This window comes from Schistocerca americana, chromosome 1, assembly GCF_021461395.2.
Source record: "Schistocerca americana isolate TAMUIC-IGC-003095 chromosome 1, iqSchAmer2.1, whole genome shotgun sequence".
Classification (NCBI taxonomy): Eukaryota; Metazoa; Arthropoda; class Insecta; order Orthoptera; family Acrididae; genus Schistocerca; species Schistocerca americana.
Window position 1 is genome coordinate 185,516,789 of NC_060119.1, and position 21,209 is coordinate 185,537,997.

General features: G+C 43.0%; 1 protein-coding gene across 4 annotated transcripts in view; it reads right to left on the minus strand.

The window, feature by feature from the left end:
- LOC124553683 (huntingtin-interacting protein 1) overlaps window positions 1–21,209 on the minus strand; it is a 487,550-nt gene that overhangs the window by 444,063 nt on the left and 22,278 nt on the right. The window contains exon 1 of one of the 4 annotated variants that reach the window (XR_006968527.1): window positions 4,316–4,391. The exons of the other annotated variants lie outside the window; for them this stretch is intronic. The gene's annotated coding sequence lies outside the window, so the exon portion shown is untranslated. Of the gene's footprint in view, window positions 1–4,315; window positions 4,392–21,209 lie in introns of those variants that run through there. 4 annotated transcript variants of the gene reach the window in all.

Here is a 21,209-nt window from a genome sequence, read left to right on the forward strand (position 1 = left end):
TTTCATGAATGATGATGAAACAATGAGGACAACACAAACACCCACTTATCTCGAGGCAGATGAAAATCCCTGACCCCGACGGGAATCGAACCCGGGACCCCGTACTCATCTGTAACGAACGCCCCAGGTAAGAACGAGGTGGACATTGGCCTTCGTTCCCCCAATGGCTTCCGTTACCGACATAACGCTGGAGCTCCCAGTAATGAACAAACTCACCCTCCGCTCTTGTTCGGACTTTTAATGAACATTGGCTCCCAACTAACGAGGCACTGCGCACTGGCTCATATGTACTTTAAGCAGCGGGCGATACCTCAAGCCCTTTAAGTCGTAAAGGGAGAGCCGTGCGGACATCCACTTACGCCTTCCGCCCAGATTCGCGTCGCCACTACTGTTCTCTGTTCACCGTCAAGCTAGTATCAGGGACCATACAGGCTACTCTACACGTGCCAGAGCTGCTGAGAATTCGTCTCAGGGATTCCACCACAGCCCTGGAGAGCAGCCTGAGGCCCGTCGACGTAGCCAACACAGCTTCCAGCAGTTTACAGACAGTGGATTTCCCGCACAACAGGTGTAGATCCTATCCATCTTTAATCAATGTTCATCTCTACTACCAGGAATTTAACACTAACCCAAGCCGTCTCTGGATGCAATCTAAGTGCTGCTGCTCCGCTACTTCTCATTTTTACGGCACTTCCAAGTCAGTTCACACTACGCAAGTGCACTAAAATTTACTCAAAACCTTACCATAAGTTAGTATGCACTAGTCAAAGTAAAATACATAAATAGACCACAATCGACTTTTTCGCAGAAGCACGTCAGAAGAACAACTAATCCCATGTACAAACGAACTACTACTGCTGTTGGTCGTTTCCTTGGTTCCATGGTCGTGGACAGACTAAAGAGAAAATGGAATGATAACCTTTAAATTCGGGGCAAGTCGAAGGGTCTAGCGCAAGAAGATTAAACATTTCACATCACTTTCGTGCATTTATTTTATTCGTTACTGTATCATTGTACACTTCCTTTGATGATGATGATGAGGATGATGATGTCCCATACTCCGAGGAGCATGGGGGACGATGCGGGAGAACAGACACCGTTGTACTAGGCAAGGTCCTAGTGGAGGTGGTTTGCCATTGCCTTCCTCCGACCGTAATAGGGATGAATGATGATGATAAAGACGACACAACACCCAGTCATCTCGAGGCAGGAAAAATCCCTAACCCCGCCGGGAATCGAACCCGGGACCACGAGCACACTTCCTTTAGCAGACTGTAAATTTCGGCAAGTTTCAATTTTCGGTCATTTAGAAGTTGAATAAAATGTCTGAGTCGACAGTCGGCGGCACTTAAGCCCCCCCCCCCCCCCCACCACCACAGCCAATTTAAAAGTATCACAGAATGCAGAACAACAACTTGTTTCGACTGGGCAGAGCGACAAGCACTCGAGGACACCATTCCACCTCCGACACAAGCCTGAAAGGGAATCCGCCTTTGGGATTACAGTCTTGTGGCTGTGTGTTGGTCGGATTGAGGAGTTATTCCCTGGATTTTTATTTTCGCTTCTTCGCGCAGTACCTGCTTCGCTGATCCATCACCGGAGCCCACGCAGCGCTAACATCCTTCTCTGTATTTCGTCTTGCGTCTCAGGTCGCGAAGAAAACCAGTCCGCGTTGACTGGTCAATGACGACCTCTTGCTTCCTGACAAAATAAACCGACAGCTGTAAGAGATAACTTATCAACAGTCACTACCCATGTAGCCTGTAGCCTGTGGCACTGTGCCAGGTTCACGGTACAGCCTCCGAGCCGAAACTGGGTAATCAGACTTTAAAGTCGTGTGTTTCATCACTCGCAAGACGTACTTTGGATCTAGCGAAGAGAAAAATGTCTTCAACCAAGGCATATACTTCACTGATCTTTTTAATTCACGGTTCATGACATTCCCGGATTCGCTATGCTAACAGCCGTACCGTTGAATTCCAAAATATTTAGCAGCTACAGCAACGTACTAAAAACTATGATTTGAAAAACTACTATTTGAGAAGATGTACGATCTCATTATCGCTGTCCGTCTGGTGTGACAAGCTTTAATGTAATGAAATACAGACGAACATAAATACATATCTAAGGGGAAAATATATATTTCAAACGATGCCTCACGGCTCACTGTGCTTTTCACAAAGTACAAGCGTATAATGCGGCAAATAAGGTCACCACGAACAATACAGTACGTGGACACGCACTATTGACTAGTGTAATCTTCCCATTACTATTCGTTTGGTCCACTGGAAGTCATTGTCGGTAATGGCTTACTTTACTGTACTGAGCGGTATAATGTGAATGTGAACTCATTTATTCCTCTTTCAGTGTTCTAGTAAGGCATACTGGAAAATTGTACTTTAGTATGTAAGTTCGAGTGGTAATAGGCTGCTATAGTAACGCAGAGATAAGGGTTGCTCAGAGTACATTTACCTGTGTACACTGTAAATGCACATTACACATTTTTTGACATCTTCGGGAATGTCATTTTCAACTTTGTTATGTTGATTTGAAACTGGGTCTCGGGTCGAAACTACTCATCGAATGGAAAATAAAATACTTGCAAATTGGACTGCTTTTTCGTTCTATTGATTAACAGACGTTGCTGACACAAGCTACTTCAGCATGCTGGAAGTTCGTAAACCATTAAGTGTCTTCGTTGGTTTGGATGGACATGTCGGTCTGAAATGAATAAAACACGCACTACTGCTCTAAGTGCATTGGAAAGTGCTCCAATTTAAGTCCTCTGAAACAAATGCTCATAAAATGTATCTAATCAAATCTTCTAAAAGTGTCTTTCACCTAAAATATGAGCATGGAGATCCTGTAAAGTCAACATGTGAGCCACAGACAGTTTTTTTTTTAAATTGTGCATGCTTCGTTTCAAATAAGCACGTGAAGCATTACGAACGAACTGTGCTGTGAGAAGTACGTTATGCAACGGACTGATTGGAATTCGAGCATTTTCTGAAATCCTAAGCGCACATATCACGGAATTCAACTCCGGAATGTGCGGGAGGGCATTTGTTGTTTACACAAATTATCTACCAGACGTTTTCGTAATAATGTCACGTCGTCTGTCAGCGGTGTCTTTTCTCTTTTATTAAGGAGGCGAACATTTACAAAATATAAGAATAGATACAAGAACGTTATTTGCTGTTATTAGAGTTACAGAGTCCATTCATTAAGCTATAAAATGGCAAATACACCAGGACGAGAAATTGTAGTTAACTACTAAAACGCTGGGTCACTAAATTTTTGAAATATTTAGAAGCAGTGATTATAGCTGAAGGAATAGACTGAATACATCACTGGAGTCCTTTGATTAACTCATAGTGCTCAATAGCGTGAGAATCCACAATCTTCCAACGACAAGACTCAGTTTCCACCACCCACCACGAAAGTCCGCCATAAGGTGTTTAATTACTTGGAACAAATTTAAGTTTTACATTTATTTTGCAATACTAAACACTTTCGACACACGATCGTTTTCAGACGAAGCTATCCAACAACAAGAAACTAATAAAAGTTCAAAAAGTTGGAACATTATTACATAACAAATGTTGTAATTACTTAGAAGTATGTGTAATATCGATAACGGGTGTGTCGTCATACGCAAAATGGAGTCTTGTTACGTGGGAACAGGAATTTGTTCCTCCCACACTAAATTTCCTTGCACGTAACTATCACGTAAAAGGTAGTTTTACTATTGTGTGTTCGGACTGGTAAATGTGATGACACACACATCATCGATGTAGAAGTAGGTAGCCACATTATTTATAACGTTAACGATGCAACTCTAATCATTACAAATTTGTTGACATTGGATATCATAGCTGAGAATGAAAATGGTCACAGGCTGAAACAGGCAAGAATGAATGTTAGAACAAATTAAGGTGTCAATGGCGAGTAAAATGATTCTGAGCTCCAGAAAAAATGCTGGGATCCCAATATGAGGAAACGAATGAATTGTTTCCTTGATATTCTGTGGTGGATCGACTGAGGACGTGAATGGTAGTCGAAGTGGAAGTAATTTAGTACGGGAAACGGGTGAGCCGAATCTTCGAAACTTGTGAATATCTTGAAATGCTACCATCAGGTCGTATTTTACATTGTCAACGCTCTCAGCTTCGTAGCCCTTCTGCTGAGTACAGTACTCTGAGTGACAGAGGGGCGCACTGAAGCTTGGTGGGAGAAGCAGCAGCGCGCATGGATTTCGCTCGGAGCAAAAGCGAAGGTACGGTTCGAGCAGAAACGAAGTGTACAGTGTACTCACATATTGGTGGTATTGCTTGTCCGTCATCAGCGGCATGGTGGTGACGGATGAATCGGCGGAGCGTGGCACAGACTCTACGGAAGGACGACCACGGCTGAGCGACTGGCCTGCTGGCTCCTACGGCTTCTCCACCACGTCGCTAATCAGATAAGGGCACCGCCGCGCGTCCGATAACGCAGTTAGCGATGGCCAATAGCCCACACCTATGGCCGTCCCATCTCCGGCAGTGCGTTCTGCGCCGCAGTCCGCACCGATACTGTAGCCGGCAGTCACCAGCGCGGTATGTACGCTCTGCTCCTATCTCTAGCTAGACTATTTTGTGTGTAATTTGTGAATATGGGTAAACAAGTGCCAATCGTCTTAGTAAGCGATACAGTAGTTATGGAAACTAAAGTGGTACGAGAGCTATGTAACCAATCCACGAAAGAAGTGGCTTAGATATGATCCAATGAAGAGCGGCGCGTTTCATCACTGTTTCGTGTACAATCATTCTTCTGAAGCACCATTCGTAAATGGAGAAGGATGGGGGGGGGGGGGGGGGGGAGAACAGTTAGTGGTGTAAGAAGTACCTTCACCCATACACCGTTAGGTGCCTTTTGAAGTAGATGCACACATAGAAGAGAGCTATCCGGGGAAATTTTCCACGCACGGCCGTTACAATTCAGTACATGCTACGAGTTTTTTGACCCCAGCCCATTAAATGTTACGTTGCGTTCTTTTACGGCCCTATATGATGTACTCTTGGAAGTTGCCTCAATAGTTTTTATATCTTTGGAGTCATTTCACAAACATATCATCAACATACAGACGTTACAGATCTATCGTTCACACACGGCGTTGTACTTATTCAGACATGCATCATACAAGGAAAGTATAAATGAACTAATACTACTAAATCCTGTTGAGGGATACCTCAGCTGGCTACAAGAGTTCTTGAAAAGTTATTACAGTACTACCATTGCGGCTTCTGGCAGCTATGGTCATCTTGAGATACCTCCATTTATATTTGTGGCACAGGAACAGACAGTCTTCTGCTGAACTGTTCGGGCACTTATTACGTCAGCACCACTTTTTACGATATGTAAACGACAAGTACAATAAAACGGTAATGTATGGGCTATATATGCGTTGATAATTATTGGAAGGCATAGAAACTAGACCCGAAATGCTCACTTACGTCTCCTCCAGTGCCCAAGTTCTTTCATAAAATGAACAACCGCCTTCAGTCACAATTGTGATTTTATTTCAATGTCCGCTGCATTTCGAGCCCTGAGGGTGCTTTAACAACCTAAATTCTTTTTTCTTTTCTTAGGTTTAGGTTTTTCTGGTCCTTGTAGAAATACAATGCTATATTAAAATGTGATAATTGTGAACATAATTTGACAAAACTACGACAAATCGAAAAATAACTGTTTCCAGCAGTGGGGACATGGTTTTGAAGCAGTACGAGTGGACACTTATCTTCATGTATATACTTTCCACTCGACCGCGCATTTGCAAAAGAAAATCAAAACAAGTGAAAGAATTTCAAATAAAAAGATGCTGAATTCCTAAACCTGAGAGAAGAGAAAACCTGAGGATCAGCCCCCAGAGCTCGAAATGCATCGTGAACTAAAATCAAATTACGATTGTGACTGAAGATTGTTATTCTTTATTCTACGGAAGTAGTACAGTCACAGAAGAAACACTGACGATCGTGGATAAGATCGAGTTCTTAAGTCTCGAGGGTAACCGCTTTAATTGAACAACAGTCACTGTATTCTCCGATTTCCATAATGAATAAAACTTTGGCATAGTAATGTTCGACCAGACGTCCATTATTTTATTTCTAAATGATTTTTCGGAAATGTTTGGAATGCTTCCCAAAAGCAACACAAAGCCTTATTTAAAGTGTACAGTAGAGGCATAAATTGGTGAAATTTAGGAGGCGGTTTTGCAGTACTTAAACCTCTCCGTTACATAACGAGTTTGGACTTCTTAAACCCATTACCGTGTGTTTAGTTCGAATAAGGTGCCATACGCGTGAAAGTAGCATTGTATTCACACGATGTGCTACCGTTCACGTTGGTCTTTCAAATTCTACTCGGCGCACTGGATGTCTATCAAACCACAAAAACAGTACAACCTGTACCGTAAATACGAGGCAACTCCCACGTGCGTGATACCTTGATCGAGCTATACACCCGATAATGACGTTAAGAAGTCTAAACTCACTGCCTAACGAAGAAGAGATGTAAATCAATATAGCCTAAGTGCTAGATGGTGCCTTCTGTTGTGGATGCAGTATTATGCTGTGGTTGGCATCACCTGGGCTTCCATGGGGCCTGTGGTGGTAGCCGAAAGCACCACGACAGCTGTGCACTGCTGTCCTTTCGAGGCTGCCGGTTACAGATCTAGTAATATTTGCTGGGACTTTTCCACTAACAACTTCAGTTAAATTTTTACTTTATATTGTTTATCTTACGTTTCAGTGTTTTATTGCTACAATAACATTAACAATAGTTATTACTAATATAATTCACGTTGTACTTCACTTTGAATGCCAAATATGATCGACTTGACTAGAGTTCCAAGGTGGTTGTGGTCTCCAGTCCAGAGACTGGTTTGATGCAGGTCTCCATGCTACTCTATCCTGTGCAAGCTTCATCTCCCAGTACTTACTGCAACCTACATCCTTCTGAATCTGCTTAGTATATTCTTCTCTTGGTCTCCCTCTACGGTTTTTACCCTCCACGCTGCCCTGCAATACTAAATTGGTGATCCCTTGATGCCTCAGAATAAGCCCTACCAACAGACCCGTTCTTCTAGTCAAGTTGCGACACAAATTTATCTTTTCTCCAATTCTATTCAATACCTCCTCATTAGTTATGTGATCTACCCATCTAATCTTCAGCATTCTTCTGTAGCACCACATTTCGAAAGCTATTTTTGTCCAAACGAGTTATCGTCCATGTTTCACTTCCATACATGGCTACACTCCATACAAATACTTTCAGAAATGACATCCTGACACTTAGATCTATACTCGATGTTAAATTTCTCTTCTTCAGAAACGCTTTCCTGGCCATTGCCAGTCTACATTTTATATCCTCTGTACTTCGACCATCGTAAGCTATTTTGCTCCCCAAAGAGCAAAACTCATTTACTACTTTAAGCCTCTCATTTCCTAATGTAATTCCCTCAGCATCACCCGATTTAATTCGACTACATTTCATTATCCTCGTATTGCTTTTGTTGATGTTCATCTTATATCCTCCTTTCAAGACACTGTCCAATGCGTTCAACTGCTCTTCCAAGTCCTTTGCTGTCTGACAGAATTACAATGCCATCGGCGAACCTCAAAGTTTTTATTTCTTCTCCATGGATTTTAATACCTACTCAGAAGTTTTCTTTTGCTTCCTTTACTGTTTGCTCAGTGTACAGATTGAATAGCATCGGGGATAGGCTACAACCCTGCCTCACTCGCTTCCCAACCACTGCTTCCCTTTCGTGCCCCTCGACTCTTATAACTGCCATCTGGTTTCTGTACAAATTGTAAATAGCCTTTCGCTCTCTGTATTTTACCCCTGCCACCTTCAGAATTTGAAAGAGTATTGCAGTCAACATAGAGAAAGCTTTTTACAAAGCCTACAAATGCTAGAAACGTACGTTTGCCTTTCTTAATCTACTTTCTAAGATAAGTCGTAGGGTCAGTATTGCCTCACGTGTTCCAACATTTCTACGGAATCCAAACTGATCTTCCCCGAGGTCGGCTTCTACTAGTTTTTCCATTCGTCTGTAAAGAATTCGTGTTAGTAGTTTGCAGCTGCGGCTTATTAAACTGATAGTTCGGTAATTTTCAAATCTGTCAGCACCTGCTTTCTTTGGGATTGGAATTACTACATTCTTCTTGAAGTCTGAGGGTATTTCGCCTGTCTCATACATCTTGCTGACCAGGTGGTAGAGTTTTGGTAGGCCTGGCTCTCCCAAGGCTGTCAGTAGTTCTAATGGAATGTTGTCTACTCCCGGGGCCTTGTTTCGACTCAGGTCTTTAAGTGCTCTGTCAAATTCTTCACGCGGTATTAGGTAAGAGGTCCAAAATTCACAGTAATAATTAGAATTTACGAGAAAAGAAAATTGCGGACTACTAGATTATTAAGGACTACCTGCATGACTTCATATCTGGCGTCTTCCCTGGCAGCGAAGCATCTTGCAGCATGGTAACTGTCATTGTTGCAATGCCAGACTCGTGTTACAGTCATCCGCGGAGGACGACAGTGAAATCACTGATGTCTGGGTCACGAAATATGGCTGATCTGAAGCCGATGGAAACCATCTGGGACGCTAACATAGGCCCGTAATTTACCAGAATTTCGTGACCTGTTCGTAGATATACTGGCGCCACATATCCAGAGATCTACCTAGGACTCAATTCCATGCCATGCAGAACCGCTGTTTTATTGCATTCCACACGCACACTATTAAGCTAGTGCTAATAATGTTTTGTGGCTCGTTTGTGTATGTTTAGGTTTGCTTTGAACGCGGCAGTTTCTCTCCTGTTTAGATGTCCATCGTGAGCGCTGTGTTGCTATGTACTAAGTTCCGACGTTGCAGGAAATCAACTTTTCATCCGTGTGGCTAATGTGACGACTGTCCTTCAAAACGCCCCGTACACTGAAGAAAAATTAATACGCCTGCGTATTGGTTGAAACAGGAAGACCCACCGGGCAGACGCTCACCGGCCATGGAGCGAATCCGCCCGGCGGATTAACGACGAGGGCTGGTGTGAGTCAACCTCGATGTGGTTTTTAGGCGGTTTTCCATATCCAACTAGGTGAATACCGTGCTGGTACCCACGTCCCGCCTCAGTTACACGATTCGCAAACGTTTCGAAAACTTTGACACACTTTCACATGTGGATAATATTAAAGCAGATTGGGGGGAGGGGGGGGGGGGATGGTTTGCACAGTTTCCGATCCGGGAGAGAGTTGAGCGATTGAAAGGGGGGGGGGGGAGGAGAGGCTGTGGAACTGCAAGGTGTGGCGACAGGAAGAGCATAAGATCACCGTCTACCACTGACGTTGGCAAGTCCAGATTAACACGGCATGTCCGTAACGATACGGAATAAGGCATGGAAATAAGCTTAATGGAAACAGGAACAAACGGGAAGTGCTCTCAATAGTCTGTTAGCGTGTCTTCTGATTCTGGTGCTGTGATCAGGTGTACACAATTACTTAGGAATACTGATAAAAGCGTGTAGATACGTTATCTTTATTACTTCGTATCTGCAAGCGTTGCGTAATACAGGTTTCGTGTTATTCCCCGCATATATGTGGTACTGTGTTCAAAATAGAAAACCGTAAATTTTTGGCACCCAGGAAATTAATTAAGACATCGTACAAGAAAAGGCTAGTTGAGTTCGGAACTACAGCTATTTAAAACATTCCTTTAAAACGCAATTGACTGAAAGCAACATTGAGATTACTGCCGTAAAATGTTTCTGGTATAGATAATTACTTTCAGATGCTTAATGCCTATGGCGTTGCCTCATAACGTACATGAGAATTAACGTATAACAGGACTAGCTACAAAATCAGCAAAGATTTAAAAATTTAGAATTTAAGATACTGCAGTTACCAGAGTCTTTCTTAGCGCTTTAAAGGATTTCTCATTGTCCGCATTTAATTCAACTTGAGAGCACCTGAGAAACCGATAACTAATGATATTCTGCCGTCGTGGACGCGAAAAATGATCCGACCCTAATGCACCAACAAATTCACTCAGCTTGGTTGCGAATATTAAGCCCGTAATGGCGCAAAAAGTACATCGAAGTGTCTCTCCTTCGGCGAGTTTTTTTTCCACAAACGAGAGACGCATTATGTCATTTATACATGCTCTTGTGTGTCACAGAACATAGTACTATTGTTCTGCTGTGTCTGGTGTAATTACGGGGAGCGGCGGATGTGGACCATGAACAGAAGTGACTAGGGGAGACTGGCCGAGGGGGATCCCCAGCACTGGTAGGATCGCATTTAAGAATGGCCCGTAACAACGGAAAAGAACCTGTTTTCATATGGCTTGTCGTCGTCCAACATACATGAATAGTGAAGGCTTGTTCCCGTGTTCCGAAAAGGAGGGGAGAGACGGAGGTGGGGGGGGGGGGGGGAGGGAGTGGGGGGGGGGGGGGGAGAGAGAGAGAGAGAGAGAGAGAGAGAGAGAGATGGGTTGAAGAAAGCAAAGTCAACAGGAGTAGCAATATCAAATCATGAAGATTAGAAACCACACAGAAACGAAGTCGTACGTCGCTAACTTACCCAGGATACAATAAACTAGTGTTGGGAGATGAACGAGGTATATGACAAGAGAAAGAGGATTCAGCAATTAGTAGTTCCAATAAGAAATTTCAACAATGGGAACAAACGACCTTACAAGGCGACACAGACCTTAAGTATATAGGTAAAAAGAAAGCGTAACTTACTACCAACAAGGAAGTCACAGATTACGGAAAGGATTTAAGATTAGAGTTGACACACAGTCGACTGTTAGGTCATTACAGAGGAGCATTATCTCAATAGGACAATCACGAGGAAGGAAGCGGGCATGACTTTCGACGGAACCGTCCTATCGACTGATGTTACGTCTGTATATGTTGCCGGGAGTGTCCTACTGCCCCCGAAAGTGACCCTAGTGAGAAGAAGAATGCGTCACTTGTCTCGTTCCATAAGCAGTATCTAAACGAATATTTTTTTTGTGAAGTGTTTTGGCACAACAGACTAAGCCTTTATAATCGAACACGGCTAAACCAGTCGTGAATATAGGGACCTCTAATTGGGCGTATGCTCTCACCTGAAAAGTAAACTGGAAACGAATTGCAACTGAGTGCACTCCCTCATTATTCGGTTCAGACATTGTATCAGTAAGCCCCTTTGTAAGCAACGGACGACACGGTGCCACGGGGCCGTTCTGTTTATCCATTCGCGCGTAATGTACGCGGAACGCTGTAGATGTTCAAACGTAGGAAATTCGACACGTCAGCGAGGATTAATGTGTACGAATGCGCATTAAGGCATCCACTGTGGTAGGTACTTTGCGCAATAATCGAGCTTCATTCGCTTCGAGGGCAAGTCCAAACGTTTGCCGCAGGCTGATTAGGCACTCCCGTTTTGCACAAATCCCGTGCACAAACAAAAACCGTATGCTACTGCTAAACATTTCGCCAGTGGATAACTCGTTACAGAGCATGCAGTAACTTAGTTGACAATAGAACGGAAGAAAATCTGTAGTAGCGCCCTATTTTTAGTGAAAAATTTACCTTTCACGTACGTTAATTTCGAGACTGTTGCTGAAATTAGTGCAGCTTATCACACACTACCATTTTTTCTTTTTGTAGTCCTTATATTTCAAAACGACGTTGCTCTTCCTCTTAAGCGACACCTACATCTTACACCACCAATTTAAATTGCACACATTCTGTTATTTGTCTGCCGCTACAGTTACGGAGATAACTAAACTCGCAATCGCGCTGTATATGGCTCGCAATGAAAGGTTGCAAATTCGTTTTGGTGCTACTGGAGTTATGAAGAGCTGCTTACATGGCCTCAGCATCTGCTAACACTAAAAATGTTCATTACCTTGTTGCTCCTTAGCTCACATCACTATTTCTTTCATTACTAAATTCACACATCCAGCACTTCGTGAAAGGGAACATACAACGCAGAAGTGTTAATTATGAACCACAAGAGATGTCTGCCGACTGTTCCTTTCTGAGATTACACACCCATTTACGAAAGATACACAACGAAAGATCCAGATTACTTGCTGTTGATACACGCACAGAGCTGATACTACATGTTCTTTAGCCTCTGTGCCACATCTCAGCTTTCGTGTTTCAATCACGAATAGCGTGTGGAAAAAAAGAAAGGCTGCCGGTGAACCTCCGCACGAGATGAATTTATAATTTCCTCGTCAAGGGCATTCCGCGAATTGTATGACGAAACTACACTACTGGCCATTAAAATTGCTACACCAAGAAGAAATGCAGATGATTAACGGGTATTCATTGGACAAATATATTATACTAGAGCTGATATGTGATTACATTTTCACGCAATTTGGTGCATAGATCCTGAGAAATCAGTACCCAGGACAATCCCCTCTCGCCGTAATAACGGCCTTGACACGCCTGGGCTTTGAGTCAAACAGAGCTTGGATGGCGTATACAGGTACAGCTGCCCATGCAGCTTCAACACGATACCACAGTTCATCAAGAGTAGTGACGCGTATTGTGACGAGCCAGTTGGTCGGCCACCATTGACCAGACGTTTTCAGTTGGTGAGACATCTGGAGAATGAGCTGGCCAGGGCAGCAGTCGAACATTTTCTGTATCCAGAAACGCCCTTACAGGACCTGCAACATGCGGTCGTGCATTATCCTGCTGAAATGTAGGGTTTCGCAGGGATCGAATGAAGGATAGAGGCACGGGTCGTAACACATCTGAAATGTAACGTCCAATGTTCAAAGTGTCGTCAATGCGAACAAGAGGTGACCGAGACGTCTAACCAAAGGCACCCCATACCATCACGCCGGGTGATACGCCACGATGGCCATGACGAATACACGCTTCCAATGTGCGTTCACCGCAATGTCGCCAAACACGGATGCGACAATCATGATGCTGTAAACAGAACCTGGAGTCATCCGAAAAAATGACGTTTTGCCATTCGTGCACCCAGGTTCGTCGTTGAGTACACCATCGCAGGCGCTCCTGTCTGTGATGCAGCGTCAAGGGTAACCGCAGCTATGGTCTCCGAGCTGATAGTCCATGCTGCTGCGAACGGCGTCGAACTGTTCGTGCAGATGGTTGTCTTGCAAACGTCCCCATCTGTCGGCTCTGGGATCGAGACGTGGCTGCACGACCAGTTACAGCCATGCGGATAAGATGCCTGTCATCTCGACTGCTAGTGATACGAGACCGTTGGGATCCAGCACGGCGTTCCGCATTACCCTCCTGAACCCACCGATTCCATATTCTGCTAACAGTCATTGGATCTCGACCAACGCGAACAGCAATGTCGCCATACGATAAAAAGCAATCCGACCTTTATCAAAGTCGGAAACGTGATGGTACGCATTTCTCTTCCTTACACGAGGCATCACAACAACGTTTCACCAGGCAACGCCGGTCAACTGCTGTTTGTGTATGAGAAATCGGTTGGAAACTTTCCTCATGTCAACACGTTGTAGGTGTGAATGCTCTGAAAAGCTAATCATTTGCATACCACAGCATCATCTTCCTGTCGGTTAAATTTCGCGGCTGTAGCACGTCATCTTCGTGGTGTAGCAATTTTAATGGCCAGTAGTGTATTATTCCTAGGAACGTACGCTCTTCGAAACTGAACAGTAAGCACCTCAATGAAGCACAACGCCTCTTATAGGATCTGCCAATGGAGTGTTATCATCTCCGTTACGTTCTCGCGCTTAACATGTACGACGTGCCTACATTGCTTGCTGCACAATGCACTGTATTTTTTTCTTTTTTTTCAGTTAGTTCAACGACACTCCAGTACTGTTTCTGTTGTTATCTAAATAACTACATTTTTGGATCTGTTTTCACTTTTTACCTATTATTCATCCAGAAACTATCACAGTTTTGTATGCCGCACCGGCGGTTTGGAAAGTAGAAAAGGTACTATAATACTATTGAAGTTACGAGACAGGCTAGTGAAGTGTCCTGTAGAGCTCAGTTGCTAAACCCCACTGCAGGTTCGAATCCCCGTCTGGCATATATTTTCAATCTGTCACGACGTTTCTGAGATAGTTACTTAAGTTTGTTCAAAACCATATTATTTGTAAAAGTTGTAAACTTTGACAGAAACTGTGTTCTTCAAATCAAATTTTTATAGAGAGGATTTTCCTACCGTTATCTTTATTCACGCAGCCCGATTTAGCCATACAAGCAAGCTAAAATATGGATATCATTAAGATTTCTAGATCAGTTTACGCGTGGAGTGAAAATGTTTTGAATTATGGATGTTGGCGTCAGATGTGTTAACATACCGTGATAACAGAAAGCAGGAGAAGTAATAACGGTTACACTTAGCAGGTTACCTAGTGAATAGACACTGTGTACGCGGAAACAAATACGTCTGAAAGAGCCTAGGCCGAAACAACATTCCTCTTGCTCAAGTGGTATAATTAGGTTCACGAAGTAACGCTAGGAGTCATTAGGGCCGTGTGTCTAAGCTACCAGGAACGAATTCCTTTTCGAGCGCTAAACCCGGGACATTACTCTTGATTCATCTGCCTACAAATATTTCGGTTTTATTACTACGTGCATACTTAAACAAGTCTCGTAGCTGGAGCACACTGCAAAATAGATGGAAGACGACGGTTTAACGCCCCATCAACCGAGCGAGGTGGCGCAGTGGTTAGCACACTGGACTCGCATTCGGGAGGACGACGGTTCAATCCCGTCTCCGGCCATCCTGATTTAGGTTTTCCGTGATTTCCCTAAATCGTTTTAGGCAAATGCCGGGATGGTTCCTTTGAAAGGGCACGGCCGATTTCCTTCCCAATCCTTCCCTAACCCGAGCTTGCGCTCCGTCTCTAATGACCTCGTTATCGACGAGACGTTAAACACTAACCACCACCACCACCACCACCACCACCACCACCGCCCCATCAACAGCGAGGTAATTAGATGCGGGTCACAAGCTTGCATTAAGGAAGAAAATCTGCTGTCACTTAAAAGCAACCATCCCAGCAACTGGCTTAAGCGACTTCAGGAAACCACGAAAAAAGTTAATTTGGGCAGTAGGACTGGTCCACTGTCCAGTAGTGGAGACAACCATCTCAAGTTACATGTACCAAAATAAATGAACCAACAGAGTAAATTCTGTATCGTTTGCAGTAAATTAGCAGAGGGTAATTGGTAAAGGGTTTAACGTAGTTTTATATACATGTGTGTGTGTGTGTGTGTGTGTGTGTGTGTGTGTGTGTGTGTGTGTGTGTGTGTACATACATAATGAAGTATGAGAAATAAATAATACAATTTATTACTATCCAAGGACTTTATTTCTATGGCCTATTTTAGCTTTCCAGATTATAGGCTCTAATTATGAAGAATAAATAAAATAAATGAGCCACTGCCTTGCCACTGCGTCACCTCGTACAGCAGGTAGCAGTAATTAGTCATTTACGTACGACAATGAAGTGTTTCATGTGCCGTCGGCATCATGATCATGCAAGACACCTTAGACGGAAGAACAGTGGGGCAGGTATCCGTTATAGCCTTCCTAAAGCAATCGTCTACATCTACAAACATACTCCGTAAGCCACCTTATGGCCACGGGGCCATAATATGACCTTGGTTTTTTGTTGCTAGGTGGGGTCGCTTTAGAGATATGAAGGTCAACTTTGTTTTTATATGGAATGCTGTAGTTTGATACTTATTGTCTTTGAAGGTCAACGAAGGTCACAAAGGTGGTATGAACGTCTGTTTACAGAAGGTGTTCGAAGTGATGACCATTGCAGTGCTGCAACCTTATCGTGGATTGAGTGGTATTCCTTATCACTTCGGCACTTCATCCAAACACATGCTCTGATAATTCTCTCTCGCATATCTTCAGGTGTAGTTGGAATGCCTTTATAAACAATTTCTCTTACGAATCCCCACAAGAAAAAATCCGAGCCGTCAAGTCTGGCGACCCATCTCCTCCGTGCCCAATCCAACGATTTGGGATTTATCTCTGCAACTGATTTCTAGTCATCCGCGAAAAACGTGCCGGATACCCACCGTGTTGATACCACATTCTGTCCCTTGTTCCTAAAGGTATTTCCTTCAATAACAGAACTAATGTTTCTTGCAGGAATTTGGTGTACTTCCTACCATTAAGATTCCTTTCGATGAAATAGGAGCCCATAATTCTGTCCTCCAGAATCCCACACTATACATTCACCGACCACGATTTTTTGTGTGCATCTTGCCGCAGCAAACATGGATTTTCAGTTGCCCAATAAGGTACGCTATGCTAATTTACATTTCCATGGTTCGTGAATATTGACTTGTCAGTAAATAAAATCAAATTAATAAATGTGTCATCCATCTGAATCTGAAGTTGAGGCTTTCGGCAGAAATCAATGCGACGCTTACAATGCGTACCAGTTAATTCTTGGTGGAGACATATGGTAAGAATGATACTTATGGCGATGCAGAACACGAACAACACTGCTCTGGCTCATGCCAGATTCCCTTGCGATCTGACGAACTAACACAAGGATCTCGAACCACACCGGCAAGTGTACCAATTTCCATTTCCTCGTTAGTAACTTTCCTTTGCCGGATATGTTTCCGATGCGTTAAAGATCCAGCTGTTCTAAATTTATCACACACAGATTTAAATGTACGGCGTGTAGGTTGAGTCCGTTGAGGATATCTTTCGGGGTATAAGTCTCAAGCTCTCAGTGAATTTCGTTGGCATTCTCCGTAAATGAGAAGCATATCGACTTGTTTTTCGAAGGAATACATCATTCCCATTCGCTTGATTCGACGATACTAGTCTTACCGTTCCCGTAAATGTTGTATTGCGAAACCGACGAATGGTGTCTACATGTCAATGCCATGTTAGATGGATACGGCGTATTCGGCGAATATTTACTATTTGTACGATATACGAAAGAGAATTATCACAGCATGTGCTTCGATAAGTGCCGAAGTGATAAGGAATACCACTCAATCCATGATAAAAGCATTGCAGCATTGCACTGATACCAATGGTCATCACTTCAAACACCTTCTGTAAACAGACGTTCATGCCACCTTTTTGACCTTCGAAGACAATAAGTATCAAACTATAGCATCCCATAAACAAACACAGAGTTGACCTTCATATCTCTGAAGCGACCCCACCTACCAACAAAAAACCAATTATCGCCCCGTTGTCCCATGCAACTTTGTCCCACAAAGTTTTCAGCTCGTATCGTACTTTCGGAGTTATTCTTGTCTACACAAATGGTATAGACAAGGCATGGTTTAAATACTGAGTGTGTTACTAGACGATAATGGAATTTGGGAAGTACTGATATCTCGAAACAAATGAGGTGAAAGTAACGAGGATTTCCTGAAGAGTGATTTACCTGAAGAATCGTATCACAAAACACAGGCCAACACAAGGAAATATGCGGAAAGCTTCTGTAACGTGGGTTTTCAAAATATACAATGCATCTCTTGTCAAGAATATCAGTCAACTAATTCTGAAGAATACAAGTCGTTTAAAACGGACGAATTTTGGAATCTTTCAGTCGGGAACCTAAATTTCAGACGTTTCACTGAGAGACTAACCTGCAATAAAAGGATACAGACTACATTGGAAGAGTGAAAGAAGAAAAATTCTTACGTAGGTCTCGTAGAACGCCTACTCATCTCTGGATGTCGTTCTTCCTGCTGTGCCAGTGGTTTTCTTTTAAAAATTTCAAGAAGTTTCAAAAAGTTTCCAAGATCATTTCAAATCTCACAACACAGGTGTGTCTTTGCTGAATTATAAAGTTGTTCACAAAGATACCGCCTTGAGCACACCGACGGTGCAACGTCACAACCATGTCTGGGTCAAAGCGAAAAATCAACAGAAGTGTGTTCCACCAAGATACCATGATTAAATTATTTTATGCACTATTATCTTAAGCCACTTGCTTTGTCTTTGTTCAGCCACAAGATTATTCACAAGGACGGATTGTAGTTTCTTCGAGATGATAATTTATGAAACATGATGCTTCGATGGGAAATGGCTGCCATTCGGAATAATTTATAAAGTAGTCTCAGATTTCAACTGAGATTTACAAAACATTCATCTAGGATACATACTTTTGGAAGAACGCAAGGCGATCACGCAGGTGTGGTCCCCTGGCGCAACGGAGACCCTCTTATTGTATTAGTTGGGTCCTGCGAAGACAGAACGGGCAACACTGATACTTCGACAGCGAATAGTTTCACTAGAGGATGTATTCAGGCAGGACAATACACAATGGTGCATTAGAGAAAGCGGTGCGAAATTAGGCTGCGGGTGAGCCGGAAGATACCCATCACTCGTCTCGGGCGCTTAACCAGAACGTAGGTGCGGTGTTGAGTCTGGGGCGCCAGGAAGTACCACAACTGTACCTTCAGCAAGACTTTGCCATCTTGCAGGTGTGTTTATCGGCATGCGGTGGTCTTCCCTTGTCCCCTTAGACATCCGTAGGCCGTGGCACCCAGTTGTGTCAATCAGCTTGTGTTTGTTTATGCTAAATCTGTTAGCATCCGCTTTTACACCACGTTGCTTTGAATTATGAGCTCCGCTACATCTACTGCGTTTGCAAATATAAGTAACGTTAGATTTCACGCCTCCAGCTACAGTTACTCGTGGTAAACTAGGCCTTGGCGTAGTGCTTTAAAGAATGATGTAAGGTATCGCTATCACTTACACCCGTAAACCAATACTTCAGTAACTGTTGAGCAATAGAAAAGATCTCCTGCACATTTCTGTTTCAAAGGCCGCAAGTATTTCTCACAGCGTTTGTGAACAGTTCATGGCGAATTGTGTTGATCTTAAAAGATTAATTATAGGAAACCAAACCTACATTTACTATATTTAGAAAAACTTTTGACAGTTGACTGGCGTACACCTTCTGGAAGTCTGAAGTTAGCAGATGTAAAATACTGGAGCGAAATGTTAAGTTAAACTTTTAAAGAAACCACATTGCAGTGGACATGAAACGGAACAGTAGTGAAAAAGGGAGTAGACTGTCGCCTGTCTCCTATGTTATTCAGCATGCAGATTAAATAAACGGTAAAAGAAACAAATGAGGAATTTAGAAAAGAATTGAAAGTGCAAGGAGAAGTATAGCACCCAGAAAATGAGGTAAACCTAATGAATGTCTTGAAAAGTGGTTATAAGATGGCGGAAAATAATACTGAGGTAATGGAGTGCAATCAACTTAATTCTGGTTATTCTCTAGGGACTAAATCTGTAAACAAATGCTGAAAAAAATACGCGTAGTTCTCTTACTTGGGCAGCAAAATATCTAATGACGCAGTAGTGAAGAGACTATATAATTTAGACTGGCAATAGTAAGGAAATCTATCCTTAAAGAATTTACAGCGAAAATGAATTTGATAGAAAGTGTTTCCTCGAAGTATTCGTTCGTAGTGTAATCTAATATGGAAATGAAACGTGGACGCAAAACAGTCCAAACAAGGACAGAAATACGCTTTCGAAACGTGGTGCTACAGAAGAATTCTGAAGATGTGAGTAGATAGCTATTATGAAAACGTGTAGAATCGAATTAAACTGAAAAGAGCGTTGTGGAATAAAAAGGTTTGGTACTGGAGTCTGCAGCAGCAGCCGAAGACGCAGTCCGTTGTGTTAGCTTTTCGTCTTCGATTGCAACATTAACGACATCATGTTCGTCTCTTACAGCCGACAATCGAGTCTAAGACTGCAAAGTGACTGGAGTTTTTTGACATCTAAACCCCTGACATAGTTAAGCAGCATTTTAGGTCGTGGAATTTTTAATGTATTGTACTATACTGCTACATTATCAGGTAAGATTAATAGGAGAGAGATGGGACACCAAGAGAAGAGCGGTACGTCCAGTACGCACATCTGCATTAGGCAGACGGTAACACAGGCAGTGTGAATCATGGTGAAGTTGCGCCAAGGGACCACACCTGCGTGATGGCCTTGCGTTCTTCCAAAAGTAAATATCCTAGAGGAATGTTTTGTAAATTTCAGTTGAAAGATGAGACTACTCTATAAGTTATTCCGAATGGCAGCCATTTCCCCTCGAAGCATCGTGTTTCATAAATTCGAAAGCGTACATTAGAGAAGGATCAGCAAAATATTATTTCGTCCCACGTACATTTCGCGAAATGATCACGACATGAAAATCAGAGAAATTGGAGATCTTACGAAGTCTTACCGTCAGTCGTATTTCCTATGTGCCATTTTTTAATGGAAGTGTCGTCGTCGTCACCCACGATCACCGTCACCCACGATCACCGTCACCCACGATCACCGTCACCCACGATCACCGTCACCCACGATCACCGTCACCCACGATCACCGTCACCCACGATCACCGTCACCCACGATCACCGTCACCCACGATCACCGTCACCCACGATCACCGTCACCCACGATCACCGTCACCCACGATCACCGTCACCCACGATCACCTATCATCACCATTAATGAAAATTCCGTATGACTCTACGGCCTAGCGCACGTCTTCAGTTCTACGGACGACTTTTGTGTTCATAACGTATCTCAATCTTATAGGGGAAAGTTTATAACAGAGTCTAAAGCACCTGTCGTTCCTAGCGAATCTGCCCACCACTTAGAGGTGAGGGCTAAGTTAGAGGCACACAAACAGTCTGTATTTTGGCAGGGACACTATTCAAAAATCTTTCTTATTCAGGCATGCACTTTGCCACGAGCCACGATATCGGAACTGCAAGAGGAAAGAGGGGAAATGATATTGGCACTCTTATCAGATTACCTTCTGCAACACGCCATAAATTTGCTTGCGGCGTATGATGTATAAAGTGAATGGACAGTGGGCTACCCCTCCCCCCTTTCGTATAGTTATCATTAATTATAGAAACAATGTTGGTATGAACAGTCCTAAGTTCCTTTGAACAATAAGAGCATACATTATAATTGAAATTACACTTAACTTCTGCTGCTAGCTTGCAACAGGGAGACTTTATGAATACATACACAAACTGCAATGATGGCAGCGGAAATCCCTTGACTGTGTTTCTACTTTTTCTCCACGGGAAAGATTTGTTTCAAGTTCATGGTTGCATTACAAAGCGTTTGGCTTGTAATTCTTATCAATATGAAACTTTGAGCAAATATGGTAATGTAACTGCTGTAATTTC